Source organism: Nyctibius grandis, chromosome Z (genome assembly GCF_013368605.1).
Source record: "Nyctibius grandis isolate bNycGra1 chromosome Z, bNycGra1.pri, whole genome shotgun sequence".
Lineage (NCBI taxonomy): Eukaryota > Metazoa > Chordata > Aves > Nyctibiiformes > Nyctibiidae > Nyctibius > Nyctibius grandis.
The window spans coordinates 18,773,243-18,784,301 of NC_090695.1; positions in this window are offsets into that span (position 1 = coordinate 18,773,243).

An 11,059-nucleotide genomic window follows, 5' to 3' on the forward strand; every position below is an offset into this window, starting at 1 on the left:
CAGGACTTGAGCAAGCATCCCTTCACGGGCTTGAGACAGTTGTGCTCTGGGTTGTGGCCACTCAGGTCTTGAAGACCTCCAGGCTCAGGGATCTCACAACCCCTCTGGGCAACCCACTCCAGAGCTTCACGATCCTCACAGGGATGGACTGATACATCTCCAAGCAACAGACCGTGAGGTCTCCTAGAGATGGACTCTAACGTCCCCGAGCGATGCATTGTGACCCAGCATCTGTCACAGCTTGTATCCAGGTGCCGAGTACCACCCAGCTGGCTGGTACCCACACTCCAGCTGAGCAGCTCGCGAGGCTGGAGTGCTGAGCCCAAGCTCAGTGCGAGTGTCCACACGGGAGAGCTTTTCTTGCAGCTCTTGGTTCTAGACGCCAGAGCCACCACAGCATTAGCCCCGGCCCTGCCAGGTTCAGGCAGCCGGGGCACCCAGAGGCATGCTCACGGCAGCAGAGGTGAGCTGGAGGGGACACCTCACCCTGGGCAGCTGGGAGGGTTTCCTTCTTGGGGGACGTGGGCATTTCTTGCAGCCCTCCCCGGGCCAGCCCATGACCGGGCCCTCTCTTTCTTTTCTAGTGTGACAGGGGCTGCTGCAGCGCCGGTGCGAGGGAGTGTCTCAACATCCCCAGCTCCCCCCAGCCCACCGCAGCCAGTGGAGAGCATGGCCACAGAGCTAAAGGACCGCTGTCCCATCTGCCTGGACAGCTGGGAGGAGGCCAGCTTTGTGATGCTGTGCCTCCACAAGTTCTGCTACGCCTGCATCCTGCGGTGGGCTGAGAGCAAGCCCGAGTGCCCCCTCTGCAAGAGGAGGATCTCTTCCATCCTGCACTCGGTGCGGGCAGACGATGACTACAGGGAGCACGTCATCGCACCACCCACGGCACCATCAGTCATCGTCCGCTGGGGGGGAGCAGCTCCTGGGCACGCAGCCGCCCACCACCTCCATGGGCCTGGAGCACCCCAGCGGCAGGCTGCAGAAGGGGTGCCCGGGGGTCCTGGGAGCGGCTTCCAGCCCCCGAACTGGCTGAGCCAGCTCTGGGGCAACCTGCCGCTCTTCCAGACCCTGCAGTCCTGTGTCCGTCGGGAGTTCGAGGAGCTCCTCGTGGATGCAGGGCTGCGGGGTGGGATGCCGGGGGTGTCCCTAGAGCGTCGCACGGCCACGCTCGAGCAGCAGCGTGCACGTGTGGCTGTGCGGCGGCGCAGGGCAGAGGCCGGCCATCTGCCTGGCGGGCAGGACGCCCGTGCTGCCGGGGGACGGGAGGGCAGCCCCACGGGTGCCCCTGGCCCCGCTGCCTCCCGACGAGGGTCTCCCAGCCCCGGCCCAGCCCCCTCGGGCAGCCCTGGGAGATCCAGCCCAGAGGAGCTCCCCGCCGCCTCCTCTGCTGCCGTAGGTGGGGGTCCCGGCAGCCACCCCTCTGCTCCCGATGCCATCCGTGCGGAGCGAGGAGAGCCCCAGGAGGAGCCAGGGGAGGCAGTGCCCGGGCCCTCCACTTCCACCCAGGGCAGGGCACGCTCCCCTGGGGGGCCACGGCGACCCCCAAAGAGGAAGACCAGCGGCTCCGAGGCCTCTGAAGCCAGCAAGAGGCCAGCACCGCCTTGCTGAGCCTGGGCGGTGCCTTGAGGGATGGCCAGACCATGACCGGGCCACCAGCTGGGGTATGCACCTTTTTTGCCTTTTTGCCGGGAGGGGTGGGGTGCTAACGCTGAGGGGTCCTTCTACGGGTGCCAGGTGCTATTTTGTTGTTCCCCCCAAAGGCATGCGCTGCCCAGCTCCAGGCCTCCATCTCTGCAGCTGGTCCCGGGGCAGACGTTTCCAGCCGAGGGGTCTCCAGGGCCAGCCCGTGCCCCACCGCTCGTCACCCCAGGCCTGGTCTCCTCCTCGCCACACCCTCTGCCCCCACGTCCTGGGGCTCTGCTCTCCTACCAGCCTGCACTGCTGGGTGCAACCTCGCTACAGCGGCGCCCAAATCCCTCCTCCTGCGCGCAGTCATGACCAGGTGCTGCTCTCTGCGTCACCCTGGGGTCTCACCCTGCCACGGCAGGAGCCCCGAGAAGTTCAGCAAGGGGAAGCGCCAAGTCCCTGCACCTGGGGAGGGACAACCCCAGGCACCAGCACATGTGGCCGGCTGCCCGGCTGGAAAGCAGCCAGGGAAAGGTGACCATGCTGCTGCCCTCAGGCACAGGCTTTCTTCGTGCTCTTCTGGATCCAGCCTTGGCGCTGGCATTTCTTCTCCTCCACTTGGAAAGGACCCACCTTTGGCAGATGCTCAGCAGATGGGTGCCAAGCAGCTGAGGACTCTGCGATTGTCCAGTTTGGAAAGAAGGAGGCTGACGGGGGACCTCATTGCTCTCTACAGCTGCCTGAGGAGAAGTGGAGAGGGAGGTGCTGATCCTTTCTCCCTGGGATCCAGCGACAGGACATGTGGGGATGTTTCAAATTGACATGTACTGTGAGCAGCTTACTGAATCAAGCCACTGTTTATGCTAAGCTGTAAACCCTTCATTACCAAAAGCTGAGAAATACTTCTGTCTGCATTGGAAAGCTGTTTCAAAAACGCGAGCGCGTATGAATGTAAAGTACGCAGATATTTTACTGAGTCCTCACATGAGCATTTTTCTCTGCTCTGATTTTTTTCATTGTCCACCTCCAAAGTGGGCATGCACAAATATCTTTGTACAGAAGAAAAGCATTTTCTTAGTTGAAGTGAATGAAGTAGTTATTCTGAAAATGCAATGTGGAAGTGTCTTAATGTTCCATTTAAACTATAAATTAGTATAATTCAATTTTTAATCTTTTGTTTGATTAAACTGCTGAAAAATGAACACATTTTTGCAGGTGGAACTGGTGATACTAGCTGTGATTATGGTTACCTCCTGCTTCCACTGCAAGTACCTGTTCTCAGTCACTTAACTGCCAAATACTTAACTTTGTGGGAATGGTTTTGCTTAGCTGACCAGGTCACTGGGGATGCAGCTGCAGGGTGGCAGAGCCCAGCCCGTGGGCTGAAGGCAGCTAGAACTGGGGAGAACTCAATGGCAAAAGAGGGAAAAGGAATTTCAGTCGCTAGAATAAATGGGAGCAAATAGGAGGGGGCACAAGCTTGTAATTTTGCAAAGAAAGGTCTGCAACATGTTTCCATCCAGATTATGTAGCTGAAAGCAAGAGTCTTGTCTTCTGATGCCAGTGAAGTGTTTGTCCCTGTCTCTTAGCAGTTAGTCTTGTGTTAGAATATTAAGCAAACATTTGCTGCATGTGATGATCTCAAATTACGCAGTTGCATTTTAAGAAAGTAAAAATCTTAAATGGTTCATGCAGAGGTTTGATGTGACTCTCTTATTTCTTGTCTCCTTTTTTTTTACATTTTTTTGCTTTATTTTGGGAGAATATAAAGCTGGTTGGGACGTGCCAGGTTTAACAATAAGAAAGATGTTGATTTTAGTGGATGTTTCTGGAAATTTTTATCTTAATCTTATTAATTTATTTACTTGGAGAAAATGGACCATACTGTGGGCTAACCACAAGGATACAAAGGTAAGTTAATGTCGGTGAAGGACTCAGTACAAAAGTACCAGAGGCATACTTATGAGGAGGGGAGTAGTTCTGTTATTTTGTGCACAGTGTGGATGATGTATTAAGCAGGTAAAAACAAAATACTGAATAAGACAGGTGTCCTGCCAGGTGAATGGTGTGTGCTTATGTAATTAAAGGCTAAACAAGTAACGCATGCCTGCAAGGGCTTGAAGTTTGCACAGGCTTGTGCTTCCTGGCCTTAAGTCAGGTTCTGTATGTCTTATCTTGCAAGTGCTTTACCTTAATTTTTTTTGAATACTTTTCTCTTGCTGCTTAACAAAGGTGCTTCTGATGTTAGAATAGTTTCCTGTTGTATCAATGGGAAAATTAAGATTGAAAAAGCGATTATGAAAAAGCTGGAGCTCTGTAAAATCCTTAAGGGATTTTAGGAGCAGTCACAGTCCTGTGGGTGAGGATGAGGGCATCCTCTGAGTAACCAGGGATGTAGAAGTGCCCTTACCTAACGGGTGCATCGCTGCTAGAGTAGGGCAGGAGCAGGGAAAGGCCAGAGCTCTCCAAGGAGGTGAGACTGGTACTTGACTGAAATGAAATAAAAACAGTTATATGCAGTCTGGCTTAACTCCTGCATTGGTCAAAACTGGGCAGCAACCCAGATTTAAAAGTAGGTTAAATCTGCATTTTTCTTCAGCTTTTATTTTTTTATTTATTTTTTTTTTTGTCAGGCTGCTATTAAGACTTCTGAAAGGCAGATGGCCTTTGAATTTTTGGCAGATTTTGTGGTGCAGAAACAGTGAGTCAGTAGCAAAAGGACAGGTCCAGAAGCTGCCCCACTTGGGCTGAGGGAGTGGTACATAGACCAAGACACCTTCACCCACTAGGACTCACTCACTGCCTTCTTCCGCTGGATGCCCAATAACAGGTAGCAATTACAGCTAGAGCTGGCTTCAAGGAGCAAGGGTAGAGAGATAAGGCTGGATCAGAAACTGCTCTAATAAAGACTGGGAAACAATTTCTAAAGAAGTAATAAGAACAAAGGGTGAAGAGGACTACGCAGAGGCATGGCTCATGGGACTGCGTGGTAGAAGACCTCAGTGTTTAGCAGAAACAGCTGAGAAAAATGAAGGATGAGCAGCTTAGCTCTGCTGAATACCGGGGCTTCGGCAGTGCTGCAGCTGTGAATCAGGAGCTGCTCGTTATCTTCCAGGTGGGCCTGAGCTGCCTGGTGGGGCAAATTGGTCTCTAGGGGAGAGCTGTGAGGATGGCCAGTGGGGTCTTGGTGCTGCACTGGCTGCAGGAGCAATGGGTGCTATGTGGTTGGGGGGCTCAGCGGGGTTTGGGGGGCTCAGAAACATCCCTGGGGGAAGAGAAGCTGCAAGGAAGAGGAAGACTGATGGAAAGCAGTGGCATACAGCTCCAGGCTGAGCTGGAGGGGTTTGTAGCACAGCCAGTACCTGGTGTGGGCAGTGAAACCTGCAAGCCAGTAAGCTGATGTCTGAGCGCTTTGATAGTGTTTAAGCCCTGTCAAACAGAAAACGTGGAAGCAAGTGGAGGAAATGCGGGTGAAATAGTTCTGGCTGAGCAGTGAATTGCTGGACAGTGTCTGAAGGAGGTGTGCGGATGGGTTTGCATGGGAGCTGAGCAGAGGAGCCCAGTTCTGCAACTGTTTCACTGTTAGTTGTTTAAGAAAAACGTGATAAAACCCCCTCTCTGCTACGTGAGGTAAGTGTGTTAGGATTTGCCAAAACAGGATGGACAGACTTCATTAATATGTAGAAAGTCTCAGCAAAGAAGAAACCTTTTTGATTACCTTTGAAGCAGTGGTAATCTTGGCAGAGCTGCAGGGTGACAGGGGACAGTGGTGTTGGCCTAACTGGGATGTGACGGGGAGGATCTGGTGTGGAGAGGTAGATGATGAGTGGGGTGAGCCCTTGCTCTGCCGAGCATGCAGGGAGCACTGTGGGGAGAGTGTGTGTGAACCGAGGAAGGGTATTTCATAATGTTTGCTCACGTTAGGGGTGCCCAACCGCAGCAGTATGCTGGTTGCTGTCATCGTCATGTATCAATGTATGTGGAGTTAATGGTTATGCTTATGGCTGGTTTTCCTGGTCATTAATGGTGTGGGGATTAGCAGCTTGGCTCAGAGTGCAAGGAGGCGTCTCTGGGCCTTGCTGCCTGGGTGATCGGCTGTCCTCTCTGCTCTTGAGGAAGTTCTTGTTCCCAGGAACTTCTTCAGCATGAGCCTGGTCCTCCTGCAAAGCTCTTCTGTGACTGGCACCTCGATGGCATTATTCCCCTCATCATACAAGAAAGCTTGACAACACAGGGACAGACAGGTCATTTTATCTTTGGCTTACTTTGGCAAGGTCCTAGGGTAATATCAGTCCTTGGTCAGGCCAGGTGACCTTCCTCTCCAGCTGCTTGGCCAAGGCCTCTGCATGGTTGTCCCTCAGGGGTGCTTTCTGTGCCTTAGCTCTGTGCAAAGTGATGAAAGTCTGGGTGCTGGGGGAGCTCTAGTGTCTCCAGAGAGAAAAGGCCTTGGTGTGGCCAGAGAGAACAGAGGTGAGCTGCTGATGATTGTTTTGAAGTATCTGATCCCCAAGAGGAAGAAGCTGCTCAATGTTGTGTGGCCCGGACCTCGGCACTACTGACACCAATGACCTAAAATACCAGTATGACAGGAAGAAAAGCAAATGGCTTCATGCAGTGCAGAAGCAGTATTGTTTAGCCAAGAGAACAAACTTCCCAATCAATAGTCTGGCTTCTATTTTCTCACTTTTAAATAGTATCTTCTGTCCATTTCACTTTTCACTTTCATTCCTAATTATTATCTTGTCTCTCTCCTTCTTCCACAATCTGTGCGTTTTCATAACCACCTCTAGCTGTTGCAGATCTTCACTGTATAACATCCCTAAGATATAACCTATTCTGCCCTTGTATCTCAAGATTCTTCACTGAGGCTCTTCTCTTCTGCCCAGCTCTTGAGTCAGCAGCATTGTCTCTGGCCTCAGCATCATCCTGCCCCACCTGTTTCATGGTGATGCTGCACAGGTTCTTCTCCCATCTTCAATCCTTTCTGGCTCCTTCCATGTATCTGCCACCCCTGATTACATGAAACATGCTTTAAGCTCCCTGTGATGTAGATACTCCCACTCAATGTGTCACTTTTCACTTGACTTCAAGAGGATGGCATCTGCCTTTGGCCGGTGATGTTGGATTGTATCATCCATGCAGTCAGATTTGAAAAGAGCATCCTTATACTTTCTTCCATGCTGTGTCTGGAGGTCAGTGAAATTTCATTGTTATCTTCTTTCCTAGAGATGGTGTCTCACACCACCCCCTTCTCCAAACCTTCCAAAGTGAAATAAAGCAAAATGAGGAACTTTGACAACTCACCCTACTCTGATCTCTGCCTGGCTCTTGGACCATATTGCGTGTGAATTGTCTCTGCTCTCCCATCGGTCTCTTCTAAGCACTTTTTCCCAGTGTCTGTATGTTGTCCAGTACATTAAAGTTCTGGCCCTGGATCTATGGCTTCTAACAAGTACAGTAACACAGATAATGGATGCAGAGACTCATAGGAACTATATTGCAACAGCTGAAATCTCTTCCTGAAATTTTCAGAATGATAGAATGTCCTATATTGTTCACTCTAGTGCTGCTGAGGGCCCTGGTATCCTGTTAGCCTGTTCTGGGTGTGTATTAACTGCACCTATCAGTGTCGTTTGAGCAAAACTGTTTCTAGCTGTGACGATGCCTGTGGGCTCCAGGAACCAGGAGAGGGTGCTGCAGATCTTTCTTTGGCTCTGGTCTCTGCTGCTCTACTCACAGATTGTGTGCGACTACTGTTAGTTAATCTGGTTTTGCTTTTCTAAACTAGTGTAACTAAGTCTAGGTTTTTTTGATACTTTACTATACGAGCCTCTAAATGCAGGGACAATTTTACTGTTCATAGAACTGCTCTACTTTGGTATAATTTATTGCTATACTTGTGAAATGACTGAAATAACTGCCTGTTGTAGGTTGGAGTTTGGCTGGAGATGTCCTTAAGCAGAGCAGTCTGCATGTACAGGTATATTGTAAATCAAGGAGGGAAAGACAGTTCTGTCATATTTTTAGCTACACAAACTCTGTGTGTACACGAATATTTATTTAAAGAAAAACTGGGAGCAAAATCAGTTGCATTCTCTATTCTGCTGTGATTCTTCCCTGAAGTAAATCTCCTGTTTGAAGATTGCTGGTTGCATTTATGTGCCACAGTGATACAGTCTGAAACTCTGAAGTTGGGCTTGGGGAAGGCTGATGTTTTTCAATCAAAACTTGGCCTCTTTTCAGAGGTGTCTCTACCAGTGTCCAGTGTTCACAAGAGGACAGGTATTTCTTTGCTTTAAAAAAAAAGCAGTTAAAATGAACAACAGAAAAAGGCTTACTCTGATTCTGTTCATCACAAAAAGCTGACATTTCAGGACAGAAAAGATATAGTTAAGATGTGCTCTCATTTATGTATTTGCAGCTAAATTGCTTCTCATCAGAGTTGGTATGTGATGGCTTTTTACAGTTTGCAACTTGCAGCTCACTTAAAGGAGTTTTCTTTTCCACTGGATTTTTATAAGGAGTTTTTATCTCTCTCCGGCACTGCAGTTCTGATGCTGATGCATGCTTGTTGGAAATGAGGCATGAGCACTTGTAACAAGCTTTTGTGGCTTTTGGGAAAAATCTTTAAATCTGGGTGGCTAGCATGAAGCACCTCTATTTTGACATGTAATTGCATCATTTTTCATAGATGGAGAGCAACCCTATTCCTGTTCATCAGTGGAAGTAACAGATACTCACTATGGTTGAAAACAAGACTTCACAACTGGGTTTTAGACTTTTAATTAAAAGCAATTTTGTTTTAACTATCCAGACCTAAGGGAGTTAGGGAATAAGATGTATTAACGTGCCAACCTGTCTCTGGGATATGAGGTGATACTCTGCCTCTCTTGCTCAGGGAGGAAGACAACACTTTTCACTAGTTTCTTCTGTTGTCACATCAGTTGGGTAAGAGATGCTGCAGGTGTTTGTGTCCTGGATTAAATGCCCTCAAGTTCCTTGGTCACATGTTTGGTTGTGGGCACATCCTCCTGCTGTAGGGAACAGAGATGTGTGAGGCTGGAAGATGCTAAAGGGTTTTTATACACGGAAATTGAAGGCTACGTGTGTAATGGAGGTCATGCACTTACATGTTAGAAAGCTCTTTTGTGGTAAGACACTGGGGATTCATGGAGCCTGCAACTGAAGAAGGAGAGGCTGGCTTTTATCCTGGGATCAGTCCAAGTGAAATAAAGCTGCCTGCTGCTGTCTCCAGCTCCTTGGAAAACAGCAGGATGTGTCCATCCAAGAGGGGAGAAATAAATCCACAGGCCTCATTCTTGCTACTTCTGTAGTGGAGGAATTATTCCATCTGCCCATGCCTCAACTGGAGTTAAGGTGATACTCAAGAGTTTTTGCTATACTTCTCAAGCAACCCTTCACTTTGTTCACCATTTAAATCAGGGCCCAGACTTTCACTCCTTTAAAAAAGAAAACAAAACCAAAACACACCTGCAAACAGTTATTTAAAAGAAGCCCTCTGCCCTCATCTTTCACCACTTCTTCAATTGCTTTTTTGCCCGGTAAGAAGAGCTTGGGCATTTCTGTTCTCCCTTCGCTCAGCAGCACTGTCATGCAGTGTTTCAAAGCTAAGGATTTCTCCCAAGTATGCCAGAGGCAGAGCAGATTACATCTTTCACACATTGATGATTACGGTGATGCTGCACAAGTTGGGGCGTGCACGGTGCATCACGCTACTGTAAGAAGGTAGCATCGCTGTGCGGCAGTGCTCGAGTCAGAGCTGCACAGCAGAAGGAAGTCTAAGAGCTCCAGTCCCATAAAATTATTTTCATTGCCTGTAAGACAGGCCCAAATCTTTCCTTTATTCTAGGAAAGAACATTTTGTAGCTTATCTTGCTCTACAGGTGAAAGCAGAATACATAAAGCAGACCAAAATGTGAGGGATCAGGCTGCCAAGGCAGTAGGTGTTTGAGTGAAGACACTGAAGAAATCTATTAAAAAATCAAAAACATACATTGTGGGTTTGCTGATTTTTAATTCTTACCCCACAGAAAACTCTTTAAAGCCAATGCATATACATGTGCATTTATATGCATACACATATAATTTTTTAAGCTGTATGAGGACTCCAAGAACAGATTCTGTTTCAGTCCTTAGTTTCTTTTTGAGTCATCTCATTTTCTGTGGAATGTTTCACTGTTTCTGTCTTCTCTGTTAAAGGACATATTGCTCAGAAGTTCAAAACTGTTGTTGTAGGCACTAAGGCCCAGGTATCCAAAGATACATAGTCACTGCAGTGGGCAGAGATGCAGCTTTTGCTGAAGACGCCTGGTTTGAAGAAACATGAGGAGGTTCAGAAGAGCACCCAACTGCAGCATGCGCTGCCTTGTGTAAGCAGAATATGCCCTTATCCTCCCTCCAGGCTGGGGCTACCTCCCAACAGTCATAACCAGTTGTCTATGTTTGTTACTGGTTAAAACCCTGCCTGGGTGAAGCAAAATATATACTCGCTGCTGAGGCTTGAGTGCTCACAGGTTGTTTTCAAGTGTGGTAGGTATGGACTGAGTAGGTCTCAGTGAGGACCTGCAAGAACAGATTAGGAGTAATTGTGCTGTCTTCTTTCTGTGCTGCCTGTTTAATAACCCGCAGGTGGCACCTGCGCCAGTGTAATATTTACAGATCTTTCTAAAAACATCTCTTCAGTGGATACTTCTTGTGCTGGTCACTATCATTTTTCAGTACGTGCTAAACCACATGGTAACTTTTGAACGTGTCAAGTGGTTCTCTGCAAAGCGAGGGGGCTGGTCTGTCCCTCTGCCATGCTCTCCCCAGTCATGAGGAGTGTTGCAGGGCACGAGGTTGTCGCTGGGAGTCACTTCTGGGGTCACCGCTGCCAAGTGCGCCCACTGAGCATAGAACAAATGGTTCCACTTTTCAGGACTCTTCAAGAAAGCCAGTTCTTTTTTTTACTGAAGTATGTGATTTATATTCATGTTTGAGCAGTGAATTGGCTAACTATGTAGGGAAATCGGAGGCAGTCTTTCCAAAGGTTATCTACCATACGTCTAAAAACCACAGTGGTAATTGAGAAACAGAGAGTTCTTCTCACACACTGTTTGTACATACAGATTAATATATTCTGGGGTTAAAGGGAACACTTAGTCCAATGAACTCATCATGTTTGTTTGTTGGTTTTATAGACCTTACAGTGTGCATGGGTTTACATTTGGGAAACAAAAGCAGCAATCAGCAGCTCTTGGCTTTTGTGTACCAGATCTTTCCCAAATGGAATGCAAATACACTTTTGTCATATTTAGCTTTGTGTTGACATTATGTGTCATATTCTTTCCTAACCATCACTGCTGGTCACTCAATAAAATAAAAGAGTAGGGGCAAAGTAATTTTTTTTTTAACCAGTATTGCTGTAACT